Source organism: Esox lucius, chromosome 17 (genome assembly GCF_011004845.1).
Source record: "Esox lucius isolate fEsoLuc1 chromosome 17, fEsoLuc1.pri, whole genome shotgun sequence".
In the NCBI taxonomy this organism is placed as follows: domain Eukaryota; kingdom Metazoa; phylum Chordata; class Actinopteri; order Esociformes; family Esocidae; genus Esox; species Esox lucius.
The window spans coordinates 7,744,972-7,750,971 of NC_047585.1; the positions used below are offsets into that span (position 1 = coordinate 7,744,972).

At 39.5% G+C, this 6,000-nt stretch overlaps 1 protein-coding gene across 2 annotated transcripts in view; it reads right to left on the reverse strand.

Annotated features, from left to right (window-relative positions):
• st3gal8 (ST3 beta-galactoside alpha-2,3-sialyltransferase 8) overlaps window positions 1-5,151 on the reverse strand; it is a 57,305-nt gene extending 52,154 nt beyond the window's left edge. For both annotated transcript variants that reach the window (XM_010904723.3, XM_010904724.3), the window contains exon 1: window positions 4,695-5,151. The gene's annotated coding sequence lies outside the window, so the exon portion shown is untranslated. The remainder of the gene's footprint in view (window positions 1-4,694) is intronic.
• Between the last annotated feature and the right edge of the window lie 849 nt (window positions 5,152-6,000).

Consider the following 6,000-nt stretch of genomic DNA (forward strand, 5'->3'; position numbering starts at 1 on the left):
CCCAAATGCATCCCCACCTCCATGCTTCATGGTTGGGATGGTATTCTTGGAGTTGTATACATCCTTCTTCTTCCTCCAAACACGGCAAGTGGAGTTTTTTTGTTTCATCAGACCACATGACCTTCTCCCATTCCTCCTCTGGATCATCCAGATGGTCATTGGCAAACTTCAGACGGGCCTGGACATGCGCTGGCTTGAGCAGGGGGACCTTGCGTGTACTGCAGGATTGTAATCCATGACGGCATAGTGTGTTACTAATGGTTCTTTGAGACTGTGGTCCCAGCTCTCTTCAGGTCATTGACCAGGTCCTGCCGTGTAGTTCTGGGCTGATCCCTCACCTTCCTCGTGATCATTGATGCCCCACGAGGTGAGATCCCAGACCGACGGAGATTGACCGTCATCTTGAACTTCTTTCATTTTCTAATAATTGCGCCAACAGTTGTTGCCTTCTCACCAAGCTGTTTGCATATTGTCCTGTAGCCCAACCCAGCCTTGTGCAGGTCTACAGTTTTATCCCTGATGTCCTTATACAGCTCTCTGGTCTTGGTCATTGTGAAGAGGTTGGAGTCTGTTTGATTGAGTGTGTGGACAGGTGTCTTTTATACAGGTAACGAGTTCAAACAGGTGCAGTTAATACAGGTAATGAGTGGAGAACAGGAGGGCTTCTTAAAGAAAAACTAACAGGTCTGTGAGAGCCGGAATTCTTACTGGTTGGTACTTATGTCATGCAATAAAATGCAAATGAATTATTTAAAAATCATACAATGGGATTTTCTGGATTTTCTTTTTAGATTCCGTCTCACAGTTGAAGTGTACATATGATAACAAATACAGACCTCTACATGCTTTGTAAGTAGGAAAACCTGCAAAATCGGCACTTGTTCTCCCCACTGTATTTGGTGTTACACTAAGACAGAGATACCATGAGCTTAGTGTTGGAACATCTTTCAACTAGCAGCTTTATATACTCATGGTCAATGCAAGGACAGGAACTGCAGTTGCTAAATATTCATTCAGTAACAATATCTTTGTGAAAACTATTCTTTGCACAATGGTGCAAATGTGTGTCCTGTTGATGAAGAAAGTAGCAAATTTGACCCTCAATTAAAAGGTTAAGTGTATTAAAAACATTTAAGATGCATCTTTACATTAATTGGATAGTAGCTTATAACTAAACTATTTTTAGTATTAGCAATTGATGTGCTGCTAAAACTGCAACAAAAATAAATCTAAATACATGCATGTTTCTACTTAAAATTAGATTAAATATATTTGTGTGCACAATGAAATGAATAAATAACTTTAGGGAGAAATTGACAGTTACAAAAAGATATCAAAAGCCTTACAAATGCCTATCAGGACTTTTCAATCACTGGTGCATGGTCGAGCTGCCACAAAATAGCCTGGTTACAATATGCACGACAACACCTTGACATGCCTCACAGCATCTGGCACACTGTAATTTTGAGTGGCGAGACCAAAATCGAGCATTATGGTCACAACCATAAGCATTATGTTTGGAGAGGGGTCAACAAGGCCTATAGTTAAGAGAATACCATTCCCACTGTGAAGCATGGTGGTGGCTCACTGATATTTTGTGGAGTGTGAGCTCTAAAGGCACGGGAATCTTGTGAAAATTGATGGCAATCTGAATGCAGCATGTTATCAGAAAATACTGGCAGACAATTTGCATTCTTCTACACGAAAGCTGCACAAGAGACACTCTTAGACTTTCCAGCACGACAAGGATCCTACAGTAAGCACAAGGCCAAGTTGAACCTCCAGTGGTTATCGCAAAAGAATATATAGTGTTCTGGAGTGGCCATCACAGTCTCCTGACCTTATGCTTAAGGGGGCAATACACAGTATTAAGAACTAAGGGGATGCAGACTTTTGAACAGACTTTTGTTTTACGATTGTGCCATTCCGTTATTACCTACAGTTGAATGTGAATCCCAAAATAAATAAAAGACGTGTTTTGCCTGCTCACTCACGTTTTCTTCACAAAGCTCCAGAAAAAATGAAGATGCCACTGCACCTTTTTCTTTCCTTTCCAAAAAAGTTGAAAAGGAAAGTACTGAGTGAGGAGTATATTCAAGCCAAATGGTCTGTTCCTTTTTATAGTGCTGTCTACTCTTCCTTGGTTTAGGTAGACGGGCACTTCCTTTATAAGTCAAAGTGCAATTAAAATATTGTATCATATTGTGAAACAGCTGATAATACAAAACACATTCCGTCATTGTTAATTCCTGAAAATTGCTGTTTGAAACTGCAATCTAAAGGCTTACTTTTTGCATTGGTGGGGAAATGGCTTCCCTATATTACCAGGCACAATAAGTTGAACAGAGGAATAACAAGAAACTTTCAAACAAATTCTCTAATAAAACTAGTCTAGTTTTCCAAAAACATATCCCATCAACCCAGCAGTCCCAGGAGAATTATTGCTTGAGAATCGTTTTTTCACTAAAAACCCATTTGTTTCATGGTTTTCATGCCATGATTCTTACTCAAATGACCTATTTTCTACATTAAGAAATGGATCCGATGTACTGCCCAGAGGAAAACCTGAGTAATCTTCTGCATTCTGTATAAAGCTTGGGCCAGCTGTGTGTATATTGTCTGTGACGGTGGTGGGGAAGCAGACAGAGGGAGAGAGACAGAGGAAGAAAGGCAGAGGCTGAAACAGAGTAAGTTGCAGAGGGTTACAGCCATCATAGCCGCAGCTGAACGGAGTGCATTTGGGGCATGGAGAAAGCAGAGAACACATAACCACTGCTAGTCATCTGGATTTTAGACAGTCAACACCAAAACACAGCCATCATGGCTACGTAATCATTCCCAGCTTCAAAATGGCTCATTCATCTCCTCACCTCCCCTTGTAAAATAGTTAGCATTTAATGTACTGAAGGTACTATAGTAAAATGTATATAAACGCTCTAGCTATGAGAATCAGCTTAATGTCTAGCATACAAAATCACTATATCATTGGAAGATAACTACAGAAGCATACTTGTTGACCATAAATAATTTATGGAGACAATAACAGCTACAACCAGTCTTTTACCGACTACTGGACAATTCTATGAGAAAGACAACCTGACCTTGCCCAAACCATATTCATAATTATCCAGTTGACGCAGACCTCACCAATGGATGAGCGGACTACGGACGCGCATCGGTAGTGAGTGAAAGCTAAAAGTTAATTTCTGAAACTCATCAGGGGGTGCAGAGGCTAAGAATGTAGGGCTGCAGCACCCCCCACCCCCTAACTTCCCGTGGCTATGGGTATAAGGAAAGTCTTGGATTTCTGGTCAAACCAATGAAAAAGTGCAGACAACATTTTCCAGAAAAGGAAATGGTCATCAAAATAGTCAAATTAAAGGAAAAGATTTGCCTTCTGTCCTTTTAAGAAACATAACCTTGTGATTCTTAATTCTGTTAACAAAAACCCTACAGTAACTAACTGAGCAGTATCTAACAACGGACGTCTATGGACGTTAGTTCAAATGGTCACTCTTCCTTTTATCGGCTCTGTTGTCTTTTCAGTATGAATGAACCAAAGTACAGTAATGCCCAAACATTTGAAACAGAGAATTACATTCATTTTCATAATCATCCATTTCTGTGAATCCCACCATACTATTAGATATTAATGTCTTTGTCATTAATAGAGGCTTAAGTTTACATAAAGTAATTGTGTATGCAGAGTTGTATACACAATTTAGTATTTTTTTTCAAGTTAAAAAGATTGTCTAACCCTAAACATCAATTATCATAGTCGGATATTATAACAGTATAATATAGCATTGTTTAATGTTACTCTAAGACAAAACATAACTTTTTCCCCTCATGTTGCCAAAACTTGGGAGTTAGTACTAGGAAAAATACAATGGCAGTATACCCTGTGAATAAACCGGATGCTTAGAATCCTTAGTGCTGATTGGCTGATAATTGTTGTGTATGAGACTACCACGGGTATGACGACATAACATAACTCTTTACTGTTCTAATTATTTTTGTACCCATTTTTAAATAGGGAGAAGACATATCCATATCTTTACTGCTTGTACACACATCTAAAGCCTGGAAACGCCCAATTCAAAACTAAATTCACTAGTGCTCCTGACTAACTTCAGTGCTGCATATGGAAAATTAGTGGGTCTGTGTGAGTGTGTGTGTCGGAATAGCAAGTCTCCCGTGACAGTATACTGGATGGAGACGCTTCTGAGGATATGTTGTTGCTACAATTTTTGTAACATAGCTTTCCTGTATTTATTACCAGTCACGAAAACGGAGTCAAGTTCGTTACGTTTTACAGCACACAAGCATATGCAAATGGCATGAATAAAAATGGTAGAACGTTCTTGAACCTTTCATTAATACGCTTTTCAGGTTCCTCGAAGAAAACTTCCCGAACACTTTGTTGTAGCCGAACCAATAGGCTATTAAAAAACTATTAAAAGTAAACATGAAAAGTAGGCTAATATAAAACTATAGCGTATATTCAGACAATATATATCGGAGAAAAATCGATTGATCAAATAGTCTTAGTGCAACTAAAAAATGAAAGGCTATGTGCAAATCTACCATTTTAACGGTAGATCAGCTATCAAACAATGTATACTAGGTGTTTGTCACATTTTTTCGTAATTTCTACATTGGAAAATAGTCAATTGAGAAGGAGAAATACTTACATCTTGCGGGACGACGTGAGTAACTGTTTTTGGTAGACTAATGGATGATCAGGATTTAGGCTACAGGAGGACCGTGTTCTTGCCCAGCGTACAATTACTTGTATGACCATGCGCGTTTGAGAAACAACTATTCGGACTTTATAAATGTTACCTAATTAAATAACGCAACATACTCATTTTTCGCCAGTAGAATGTGTTGGAATTATTTTAATAACTTTTCCAATAGTCTTACAAAAACGTAATAAAGTACTAGTCCTGATTGGACGGTGTTATTACTTAACCGTGTTCACGTGTTATTGGAGTTATCGGAGGCTCCTAGCTTCCAGTTGGACAATCCACTTGAATTATTTGTTGGAACTAGCAAAAAGAAACTCGGAAAAAACATGTATCCGAGTTGAAGAGTATCAAGCACGTCCCTGTGAATATCAAAACTGCCTTTTCGCTCCGAACGACCTATACAGACTTGCCCTCTTATTGTCACGTGTTGCTGACGAAACTCCGAGGAAGACTTCCATAAAGGGGTGTCCGGAGGGGATCCCCCACAAGGTAGTAGTAAACAAAAAAATAGCAATCAAATGTGTCAGCACTCATGAAGTATAGGCTATTTGCAACCATTGTAGACTGTACAATTCATTTTTGATTAGTGTGTGTCTTTATTAGTGCCAAAAAATACACCCTAACCAAATTATTTTTTACGCCTATAGGCCTATATACACTCACCTAAAGGATTATTAGGAACACCATACTAATACTGTGTTTGACCCCCTTTCGCCTTAAGAACTGCCTTAATTCTACTTGGCATTGATTCAACAAGGTGCTGAAAGCATTCTTTAGAAATGTTGGCCCATATTGATAGGATAGCTTCTTGCAGTTGATGGAGATTTGTGGGATGCACATCCAGGGTACGAAGCTCCCGTTCCACCACATCCCAAAGATGCTCTATTGCAGGGGTGTCAAACCGGTTCCACAGAGGGCCGAGTGTCTGCAGGTCTTTGGGTTTTCCTTTAAATTGGTTCCCAGGTCAGACCTGAACAACCAGGTGGGGGTAGAAATTAACCAATTAGTGAACTAATTAATCAATCAGGTACAAGGTGAGAGCGAAAACCTGCAGACACTTGGCCCTCCGTGGAACCGGTTTGACACCTGTGCTCTATTGGGTTGAGATCTGGTGACTGTGGGGGCCATTTCAGTACAGTGAACTCATTGTCATGTTCAAGAAACCAATTTGAAATGATTTGAGCTTTGTGACATGGTGCATTATTCTGCTGGAAGTAGCCATCAGAGGATGGGTACATGGTGGTCATAA